This window comes from Cryptomeria japonica, chromosome 3 (assembly GCF_030272615.1).
Source record: "Cryptomeria japonica chromosome 3, Sugi_1.0, whole genome shotgun sequence".
Taxonomy (NCBI): Eukaryota; Viridiplantae; Streptophyta; class Pinopsida; order Cupressales; family Cupressaceae; genus Cryptomeria; species Cryptomeria japonica.
In genome coordinates, this window is record NC_081407.1 from 874,796,214 (window position 1) to 874,807,637 (window position 11,424).

Genomic DNA, 11,424 nt, shown 5'->3' on the forward strand with positions numbered 1-11,424 from the left:
AACCTAGATGCTTAAGGTTTTAGGTTTTGGCTACTGACCTAATTATTGTTTGTAAGGTCAATGATGATTTTTATTTGAAGTTGTTGGCAAATGAATGTATGTAAGGTGATTCTTGCCAGACCTAAGGAGTAAGCAGAGATCTGTAGAGTGTGATTGCAAATGTAAAGGAACTAAAGCAGATCTGCCTTGGCATTAAGTGTTGTTATCAAATCAATGTATTACCTGTTGACTTCTAACCATTTCAGCAGATGGAAAATCCCTTTACCGGGTAGGTTTAAATAGACTTTTTAAAAATCCTTTAATAGGGTGACTCAAAATCATTGAGTTCTTCAAATCCTCTTACAAGGTAACCTTTAACAGGGTTTTAACCTCTAACCTGGTATTTAGCCATCCCTTAACTGAGTGATCCCTAGTAGGATCGGTTCCTAGCAAAACCTGTTGTAAAGTCTTTAACCAAACTAGGATCCTAATAGAGTGAACTTTAGAAGAGTTCAAGAATAACTTGTGGGTATTCATCCCCACCGTGGTTTTTCCCAGTTGGGTTTCCACGTAAAAAATCAGTGTGTTAAGTGTGATGCTTTTTCATGTGATGTTTTAGTGTTTTATGTTAAGCAGTAATGCAAGTTGATCCAATGGTCATTGTATTTCTGATGTATTACTTGCTTAAGCATATGGGTGAAGTTGAGATGAGATATTAGGTTTTGAGAAGATCTAGATGTTATCGGTTTATGTCTTTTACGGTCATACTGTGTTTTACCAGTAGTGCCTTGATTTAGATTGGTGATATTATTTACCAGTTAGTACAATCTTTGCAGTTTAAGTTGTTTAGGAAGTTTTTGTCCATATTGATTCACCCCCACTCTTAGTATCTGTTGGGTATTTACTATTCATCATTATTCATCAGAAATACATAACAAAAATTGCAGATAGAGAGTGAAACCAGTATGCAGATGCCTCAGATGGAAACATTTGAAGATTGATGACATGGTGTCATCAAGGGGTTTACCAGTATGTATGTCCACTAGTAAGTGAGGAAAGAGGCTAAGTGATGTGCTCCCACCTGATGAAGATGAGCATACTATGGATAGGCATGTCTGGTGACTAGTTAAAGTGTTCTGCCAATAGAGCAATGAAGTGCAGACATGATGGTTAACCAGAAAAGTGTGAGATACTAGGAGAGTTAAGGATCTGGTAGAAGAACCCAATAATGGAGTTGGTCGGTGATCCCATCCATACCGACACAAATGATCCAACAAAGGTGGATGCTGACAAAGGGGCCATGTGGAGGTTAAGTGGCATGCATGCACATGTTATCTTGTTGATGCGATGAAGTGTCAGGTAGTGAGGTAGATGGTGATAGGTCAACATTTATGTTGATAATGTGTTTCACGGGTCGAGGAGTAGAAGAGTGCGGCTTGAGACTAATCAAAGGTCAGAGATCTAATTGGATGACTTTGTGATCATGGTCAATTATCCAGGGGTGATCAGGGTAGGTGAAGATATCTACATGATCTTTTCATAGGTATTTGACATGTGCAAACCAAAGAAGAAGCCATGCTTGCTAAACTTAGAAAACATATACTAGAAGCCATGTGAAGTTGATTGATCATTTGCAAGAGGTTGATCTCTGGAAGGAGATCTGATTGGATTTTATCTACCTCAGGATCGAAGAAGAAACCCTAACTGCCCAAAATTTGAATTGGCTTTTGACATGAAAACTAGTTCATAAATATGCAAGCCAAAATTGATGACGGAGGCTGCTGGATGAGAGAGTATTGCTACTTAAGGAGTGAAATTAGTCAAGTACTCATCAAGAAGAAGAAGAAGAGACTGAGTGTGAGGAAGAATAGGGTTGAAGTGTTCAACCAACATCAGTGAGGCTACTGGTAGTTAGCCATTGAGTCTGACTGAGGAGTGAACTGACAAAGGCCAAACCGACAGAGATGAATTGCAGAAGACTGCAAAGAAGGCAAGCAGAGAACTGGTAGAGGGTAGTACCAATGGAGAGAAGCAATGTAGCAAAGAGAATCATAAAAGAGCAGACCCGGCAGAGAAGTAGAAGAGGCTAAACTGACAAGTGTACAATAGAGAGTGAGGTGTGGTAGAGAGTGGGTTGCAACAGGAGATAAGGGTGCTACAAAGAAAAGGTGAACAAAGAACCGATAGTGAACTCGATAGAAGATCCGACAAAGATATTTGCAGAAGAGTTACAAAGTTCATTTGTAAAATGTCTATTACTTTTGTAATTGATTATGTTCATTGAAGACCACTGAGTTGGAGCTTGGTGCGGGGGTTGTAGCTCCTGGGGTTGGTGCCCTAAATATTGTAATCAGAGTTTTACTATGAGCCTGGATTGGAGTAGTAGACTCCAGCAACATTTGTCACTGAGGTTTTTCCCATCTTGGGTTTTCCTCATATATGTTGGTGTTATGTGATGTCCCATTGTGTGTGATTACATTGAGTAATCTGTCCTTATCATACCGGTAGGTTATCTTGTCTTTAGTATGTTAATTGATACACATACTTAGGAGTTTAAGGGAAAAGAAATCAAGTAGAACTTATTCATCCCTCTCTCAGTAGCACATTATGTCTATAAATTGGTATAAGAGCCTAGATTCTCGATTGATAAGATTTCTCTAGCTTGGGTAGATTTTGGCTTAAGGACACAATGGTCTATTTAGTGTCAATCCCAGCTCTGGTGTTTAATGGGTCGAACTATTCTATTTGGCATTGTAGAATGGAAATAAACTTATCTCCTCTAGGGTATGATGTTTGGATGTCTGTTGTAAATGTCTTCCCTAGTAAAGTCAGTCCTCCCACCGATTCTGATGTAGAAAGAAGAAACCAGTGCAATGATGTAGAAATGAAGGCTGTACTCTATGGGTTATCAGATGATGTCTCCTCATAGGTGGATAGATGTAGATCGATAAAAATCTTATGGGACAGACTGAAGAAGCTCTATGGAAATGAGCCTACTACTACAGAACCGGTTTGTGAATAAAATATGAGAAATGCATCTCATGTATCTACAGATGATAAAGGCAGATTTCCTAGCAATCACAACAATGATGATAAAGGAACCCACCTCTTCATGGCTCAAGAATCAAGAGATTAGAGGCACACATATGAGATTGATCATGTAGATCACTCCTACTAACAAGATGTGTTTGGCAATGATAATGAAGGAGAAGAAGAAGATGAAGGAGAAGTTGATCTTGAAGGAGAACTTGTAAGTGCACTCGAAGAACTTAGTAGAGTGAGGAATGAGTACAATCTATTCAAGAATGTTGCAATTGTGGAGTAGAATCGATTGATCAAATGCCTTGAAGAATCTAAGAGATGCATCTTAGAGTTGAAGACTCAACAAGATGACATCAAGGAGTGTCGGTGTAAAGATCTAGCATCTAAGCTAGAGGAAAAAGATAAATAACATCAACAACTGGTTGGAGAAATGGAGATTCTCTGAAATGACCTTGAGAAATGTTAGGATGAGCTCAAGGTGAGAATCAAGTTTAATGGTAGTAGTGATGCATTGGATAAAATGTTGAAAAAGAAAAAGCATGCCAATGAAACTGAAGGATTATGAAGTGGTGCAAGAATGTCCCTCACAATGACATTCTATTTATCTCCTCAAATGGAGAGAACAAGGGATAAACCTTCAGAGTTAGAAATTCTCCCTAAAAGAAGGTTGATCTAACCACTACTGGTGAAGACATGTAGACAAGGATGAAGATCGGTGCTGCAAGAAGGAGGAACAATACAGATCCCAAAGGAAAAGGGAAGATGGGAGAAGAAAACTTCACTGGAAGAAAGAACATGAGAAGACAACAAAGAAGACTTCCTACCAGTAGAAGACAAGGAAATGCTACCACCCATAAGACAAAGCAAGTGTGGGAAAAGAAGACATCAGATAGAAGAGTTGTGGAGCATGGACAATTCAGGGTCCATCCTCGGAGAAGCAAAAATGGAGATTCTAAACCGGTAAGATCTCCCCATGCATGGCATAATAGATTTGTAAGTTATAAACCTTCCCAATCCGGTTATTGCTTTACATGTAATGGTTATGTCCATAGGGAAGAAGAATGTAGAAAGGAATCTAGAAGGAACAATCTAGGCTCTCATAAATTTCATGCATATGAGAAAAATGTATCAAGGAGTAGATAGATGCATATTTCTTCTCCCGGTTATGAAAATAGTGTTGGTTATAACTGCAATAGATCTGGCCATAGAAGTCATGAATGTAGGAACAAAAAAGTTCAGTTACATTTCAACTAGTATATCAGCTATGCTCAACATAAAAATGAATATAGAGCATATGGAAGTCAAATACCTACATGGAACCAAAGGAGAAATGCCCCTGTAGGATCAAGAGGACCACTGGTTCCGATATCCGATGACAATAGCATGTTTGGAAGAAGATGGTCAAACCGGTATGTTAGAAGGTTCCCTAATCATGACATTGGCATGGATGTTGTATGCTACTATAGATCTACTTCTGGTTATGATGCAAAATTCAGAAATGTAAGGAACAATTTGTAGAAGAAGGTAAGACCTTCTCCCAAGACTAAAAATGGGAAGAAGAATGAGACGAAGCGGGTATGGAGGAAGAAGCAAGAAGATGCATCCATGAACCAACACTGTGCATTCAATGCATAGGTGATATCACCTAAGTCTTAAAGGAGATTCAGGACCTTACGGGGACTAGTAAAATGAGCTTATCATTAACCCCCTCAGTGGAAGAGGACACATGGAAGAACAAGCTGCTGCTGGTATGAAGGAAGAAAATGAGATGACAAGTGTGTGTAGTGGCTGCTTTGGCTACACACCTACAGATGAAAGATGGATCACTACTACATGTTTCAATAGATGTAGATTTATAATTGACATCAGATGGAAAGTGACACAAGATGTTAGGAGCTAGAGGAAGGTTCTCCAGTAGTGATGATGGACCGGTATAAGAAACCAGTTTGTGCAGGATGTTACCGATAAGAATGCTAATAGGTTCTTGTAGGTTATATAAGACAATGAGGCTAGAGAGCATTGCATTATCCTTGGTAGCATGGAATGAGGATTTTATGTCTCAGGTGGTGTTGATGAAGACTTGAATGACATATATTGTCCTGGTTGTTGATCATGAAGGCATGCATTTTTTTGGGCTAACCGATTTTATTTATGGCATGATGACAACTTTGAATGGCATAGTGTACATCCAGAATCATGTCATAGGCTGTGGTGGATATAATAAAGTTGAAAGATCATCAGATGATCACATATGCACAACTCAACCGGTATATGGTGAAGATTGGAGCTCTGATTTTGGACCTAACGGGAAATAAGGACCTGAGATGTATGACTAAGGGGGAGTTCAAGGGTTCATGATACTGAACCAGCATGCTAGAACCTATGAGGGTACTGACTGCCAGAACTATAGATGATGGAAATTGTTGTAGGAATACCTAGGAGAATTTCATGATTAAGGGTATCTACTTTCCCAATTGGTTGCATTCATAACACAATCACATTTGATTATAATGATAAATTGGGATCAGACAGGGAGGATGTAGTATGACCAACGAGTGAGCAATATTCATTGACACATCCTTCAACAATTGAGTGCTTCAATAATTGGTATCAAATTAATATGCTCAATTGGTGTCAGTTGATGGTCGATCCACTCCTTGTCAAGTGTTGTGACTTGAGAAGATGTAACATATGATAGTTAAAGGAGGAGATGTATCTAGTAAAGACAAAGGGAGTTAGAATAGTGCCTGGTAGACACAAGGAGGAGAGAATACCTGACAGTACCCTTTGCCATTCTTGTGAAAGGGGGAGAGAGATCCTGTAGTATATAGGATACTACATGTTTGAGAAACCATGAATCACACAAAGGGGGAGAGAGATTATGTAGTATGTCGGATACTACATGTGTTGACATCAATGCCAAAGGGGGAGATTGTTGGCATTGTGTTGTCATTCATGTCAATCGATATAGGATGGATACCGGTATAAGAAATGTATGTAAAAAACTATCATTGATGCATACCAGATGTGATGTTTTTTAGATCACCTACTGTTGTAGATCACTAGTAAGGTAAGGGAGAGAATGTCATTCAGTACAATGACCATTGGAGTCACCGGTACACAAGTTAGTGTTTCATTTGTGTTGAAGATATGAATATGTTATTGGTATAGTCTATCACTGGTAAGGGAAGGATGTCAAGTGGTAAGTGATGTGTTGATAGTGAGTGGTTTCCAACCGAAAAGCTTATAGTGAAAGAATAAGTATCTAGTAGAATACTGATAGGGGGGGTGAATCAGTAGATTGAAAAACTTATACAAAGTTCCCAAACTCAAGTTCAGTCAAACAAAGTAAACATATCTCAATCAAGATCAATATTCATAAGAATGCTTGACATCAACCGGTTTAATTGATATGACAACTTTAACAGTAAACAACTTCAATCTTGTGAAATGCATAATCATAACTCAACATATTCATCTTCAATGCTTCTACTTAACATGCCTTATAAGAGATTAACCAAATCAACAAATAAGATCACATCCACAAAAGCATTCACCACTTGACACAAATGTTTATTGTTAGGATTGATGTTAGTCCCAAAGATACTGAGAGGGCGGGTGAATCAGTATCTAACCAGTTGACAGATTCTTTAACCTTATTAAGTATTTTGCATTCCAAAATAGTGTACTAGTAAACAACAATTAATACAGTAAATATGAATAGTAAAGACAATATGGAAAACACACCATAACACAAGATGTTTAATGAGGAAACCCGGTGTGGGAAAAACCTTGGTGGGATTTGTGACCCACAATATTCACTCACTAGCCAATGAATGGATATTGCTACCATTATTTCAGGATTGATCCGCAGGCAACATTTTTCTATTTTTGGTGGCCCCACCTCTTTTGTTCCTCTTGCTTGGATGTGTCAAGTGAGACAGTTGTCAGCTCGGTGGGGGTTCTATGCGCTTGCTTTTCCCTTTTTTTTTTTGCAGTAGCCCCGAGCTGCCATGTGGTGTGGGTTGTTCACATAGTGGCATCTTTTTTGGTCCCTCCGCCCGGCGTTTTGATCGTGACTCTTTTATCGTGCGCCAACAGAATAGAGCGTCGTGGGACTAACAACTTTAGGGACTAATGACTTCAGGGGTGGTTTGTCTGGTAAATCAGACAGGTGGCCTACAACATGCAAAAAGAAAGGCGATGGAGTCCGAGTTTGTTAGGAGCTTGAGGCTCTATTTAGTTTAGTGTTTTCCCCGTTGTGGAGGTTCAAAACTTTGCAAGGACAATTAAGTTTCTTAGTAGTATTTTCAGCCTTAAAAACTATTTTATTGTTTTCTAGAGAAGTTCAATCAAACTGTGCCTATGGCCTTTGTGCGACTTTACTCTCAGTATGCATTAATGGTCTTTTATTTGTTCTTCTATTAGAATTTTAAAAACTTCAGGAATATATATATATCTAAGATTTTGCTGATTGAACTATGTGTTGCACTTGTTATCTAGTAAATGCATGATAAGTATTTCTTTATGTTACAGAGAGATTTGATTGAAACTTGGTTGTGTTTCTAATCCAAACTTGTAGATTGTTGAATGGGCTCAGAAAAAGCATATGTAGTTGGTTTTTATGTACTCATATCTTCTTAAAATATGCTCTGGCGCATCGCCTTAGTAGTCTAGTTTTTACTGTTTAAAGTGTTTCTTTCTTCCCCTTTCCTTGAAACACCAAGGAAGAGCCGACTTCTCAATCCCAGAGGTCATATAGTGAACCCTGCGCAATCGGTCTCCCATCACTAAATTTCCCATAAGGCTGTTTGTTTCCAAAGTAAAATTCAGAGTCAACAATTCTTTTTCTGGCATGCCTGGTGGGACCTTACTTCTCAAGATTCAGGCCAGTATATGAGCCGCAAACCTGTTACTAGGAGCCAGACAGCTTTGAATCCCAATTTTCTTCTGCCACCCCTGGTTAGTGTTTATCAATTTGTTGCCTCTTCATCCTAGAGCCTCCCTAGTGCTTCTGCAGTAACTCCTATCGTAGTAATGGCTCAAATCCCGCCAAGAAATTTTGTAACATGGGATAACGGAAGTCCTCTCATTCCTCCGGTATTACCTGCCACATGGGCCCAAATACCCTCTATTACACTGAAAGCGGTTCCCAAGTTTACTAGGGAATATTCTAAGACTCCCAAAGAACACTTGCAAGACATAGCCAACGTCTGCATAGTCCATAGTATAACTGAGCAAAACGTAGCTTTGAGACTGCCAGTGGCGTCATTCAAAGGAAGAGCTTTGGACTGGTACAAATCCCTCACTCCAATTTCTATTGGCAACTAGGACCAGCTAGGCAATCATTTTTTCCAAAGATTCTTCGACAAAGCAGATAGGTCATCTTTGATGCATCAGTTGATTACAATAAAGAGAGCCCCACAAGAAGCTTTAGCAGAGTTCAATCTACGCTTTCAGAGGACTTGGGAATGAATACCTTTATCTGCTCATCCTCCTATCGATATGGCATTTGTTTTCTATGTAAAGGCTTTCAACTCAGATATATCGGTGGTGATTCAATCTTTAGGCAGTAACACTCTCCCTCAAGCTTTTGACTTAGCCATCTCCGCAAAAAATAACCTGATTGATGCAGGGAAACTATCACCATGGCCGCTTATGCCTATCTTTCCAGATCTATCCAATCAGCCAAATTGACTAAATATCTCAGAAATGACCATTGCCAGTTCATCTGCTCCCTAATCTATGTATGCTTATCCTGGACCCCAACAAGCAAATCCACCTCCTCCCTCATCTTTAGCTACAAAGGTTAGTGATATGAAAAATTTACTAAGGTCTTTTTCTAATGAAATAGTCAATTTAAAGAGATCTTAAATACCACAAACCAGACCCCCTTTCCAGCAAAACTACCAATCTAATAGGCCTGCTTATCAACAAAACTAGTACTTGAATAAACAAGTTTCTCTGAATCAATCAGCTGGTTAGATAGTTCCCATACCCAATCCGTTGCAAACGGTCTACCCTAGCACTGGTAAAGAGTTGACAACAGGACAAAATAATCTGGCAAATGATACCAACTCTTGGTGTTTTCCATGTAACAACGCACACACTCTGAATAATTGTCTGAGAGACAATCTACAACAAAAGCTTGCAAAGCAGCATTGCCAAGGCATGGCGACCAACGACTCAGCCTACGCGGCCTCTGGTATGGATAATGCTTCTTTCATTGCACAAATGTAGGGCATGCCAATGGAGCAGGAAGCATAAATAGCCCTAGATCATGCACTTTTCTCTTGGATGGAAGGAGAAGATATTATGATGACTAATGACGCAGCTTCGTCAAGCTCAGGGGCTCCTCAAGTGCAATCAGATTACAATCTCAGATCGAAGAGGTAGTTAATGGGAGAAAATGTAAATGTGCCAGGAAAGTCCTCCGTTGAAAATGCTCCTGAGCAACCTGCAACTGCCATTACTTATCCAAGGAAAAATTTCATTCCTTATAAGCCCAGAGAGACAAAGGCATTGCTATCATCAATATTGTATGTAGTGGAGCCATTAAGGAAAGCCTCAACTAACATATCTTTATGGGATCTTCTCGCCATCCTAGAACAAAGGAGTCATTTGAAGGAAGCCTTTTTGGAGGAGGTTACCCCCCAGTAGGAAGGCTACTACTTCTCTACCGACGAGTGGACAAGCTTCTCAGCATCCCGCAAATAGATCATATTTGGCAGCGACATTGACAAATCAATATGTCCTACCAAAATTTTAATCAGAAGGTAAGCCTAAACCCAAACCTTTTTATTTGACCCTCATAGTAGGGGATAAGCTACTACATAACTCTATGATAGACTTAGGCGCCAGCACTACTGTCATGCCTAAGAAAATCGCTGAGGTTTTGAATATTAAGTATGAGCCATTAAATCGTGGTGTCATGTAGTTAGATGGAAAGAAGGTACAAACCGTGGGCCTCATTAAAGTCCTCCCACTAATGTTGTTCGCATGTCCTAGTGTCACAATGTCTCAAGAAGTAGTGGTTATTGATATTCCCCCTATTTTCAGTCTTTGCCTCTCTAGAGATTTAACTGCCAAGATAGGAGGTTACCTGTCCTTGGACTGGTCCAACCTTATCCTTCGTACCAAGCAAGGTTCCAAGATCAAAATCCTCTCAGAACCCCTTCATGTTGAGCATGTTGCAGATCAAGGTATACTCAATTTTGAGCCAACCCACACCTCAATCTCCGGTGAAGAAAGAAGGATGGTAGAATTCATCGAGGATGAAGAAATAACAGGAGATGATTCTCCAAATCAAGAGGTTTTTTTTGAAGTATTCATTGACTCTGACCCCTATTTAAATTATCATGCCATAGGTCTTGATACTTACTGCATTTTTGATGAAGATCAGGTTGTCCCAAAACTAGTTAAACAACTCTTTACCCAAGGAGATTTATCCTCTTTACTCTGGACCCTACATTTTGATGGTGCAAGATGCAAAGTAGGTTCAGGGAGCTGGAATTTGTTTTACTTCACCTTCGGGCAAGCAGATTAGAAAGTCTTTTCGCTTACAATTCGCGTGTTCCAACAATGAAGCAGAGTATGAGGGACTGATTCAGGGCCTAATATTGGCGGAAAAGATGGGTATAAAGAAATTGAAAGTTCTAGGGGACTCCAAACTTGTTGTCAATCAGATTTGGGGAGTCTCCAGTGCAAAAAATGTTCGTATGAGGTCTTGCCACCACAGAGCTTGGGATTTGATCGAAAGCTTCGACGCTTTCAACATCCAAAGAATCCCCTACAAGGCGAATGCATCTGTTGACTGGGTGGCCACTATTGGGTCAAATTTTGACCCCACAATGGATTTACTAGTCAACCCCCTAGCAGTTGGCGTCATCGTTCGACAAGCTATCCTAGATAATGACACCCACTGGCAGGTTTTGGATAATGATGAACAAATTGCTTTGTTCATTCAAAATTCGGGAGAATTTGTAGATCAGTTACAACCCAAGGTTAAGGAGGCATATGGGGATCAAATCATACAGTTGAAGTCAAAAAAGCCTCCTAATGGGATAATCACCTTAGAGAGCCTTTTCAACAAGGATGACGCCAAAAGTGATAAGCAAAAGCTCACAAATGATAAAGGAGACTATACCAAAATGTTGGTAGGTTATGGTAAAGTCCTCAAAGTCGGGAAGGAGATTTCACTCCAAAACTGAGAGAAATTGGCCCAATATTGCGACCAATACGCGGGTGTGCTAGCATGGTCCTATGAGGATTTGAAAGGATAGATCCCCAATATCATTTAGCATACTATCAAACTTACCGATGGAGCCAAACCAGTCCGACAGAAGCAGAGACCTATTAATTCAAAAGTTGAGCTACTCATGGCCCAAGAGCTAAGAAAGTTGA